The following is a 583-nucleotide window of genomic DNA, read 5'->3' as shown; positions in this document are numbered from 1 at the left end:
GTCTAAGTGTGCATTGAGAGAGACTGAGGTTTTAGTGAGCAAACACAAAAGCTACTGCTGCCCAGTGTCGAACCGGGGACCTTTTGCGTGTGAGGCAAATGTGATAACCACTACACTACAGAAACAAGCTTGCTGGCTTGACTGAAGGAGCACAGTTCCTCTCATATGTTTGCCCGATTTCCTCTATACTTGATCAGCAGTTGCTCAGAATGCGAGGGGTAAGTGTGAAAATTGCACCGGTGTCAGCCAGCATGCATACACTCAGACGTCCTGAAAAGTCACAGCTGCGGGCATAGACAGACAAATATCTAATGCCTAAATGCCAGGAACGCAAGCCTGTGAAATCATCACACAGGGCGCACTGAGAGCAAGCAGGAAGGAAGCCAAGGCATTGTAATCCATTTTTCGCCTGAGGCAAAAAATATGTTTTGCGCAACAATGCTTCGAGTGGAATGAGAAATGTTGAGGGGTTGTGTATTTTGAGCAGGATTTGATTGTTTTCCGCTAAAATAGGCTCGTCCGGGACTTGAACCCGGGACCTCTCGCACCCAAAGCGAGAATCATACCCCTAGACCAACCAGCC

At 48.0% G+C, this 583-nt stretch overlaps 1 non-coding gene across 1 annotated transcript; it reads right to left on the bottom strand.

Annotated features, from left to right (window-relative positions):
* Positions 1–511: 511 nt before the first annotated feature.
* On the bottom strand, positions 512–583 carry TRNAP-UGG (transfer RNA proline (anticodon UGG)). The gene has a single exon. It is a non-coding gene; the product is annotated as a tRNA-Pro (tRNA).

The sequence above is a fragment of the Pleurodeles waltl genome, unplaced genomic scaffold (assembly GCF_031143425.1).
Source record: "Pleurodeles waltl isolate 20211129_DDA unplaced genomic scaffold, aPleWal1.hap1.20221129 scaffold_91, whole genome shotgun sequence".
Lineage (NCBI taxonomy): Eukaryota > Metazoa > Chordata > Amphibia > Caudata > Salamandridae > Pleurodeles > Pleurodeles waltl.
The sequence above is the reverse complement of the archived record's forward strand: the minus strand, read 5'-3'. Positions and strand labels throughout refer to the sequence as shown.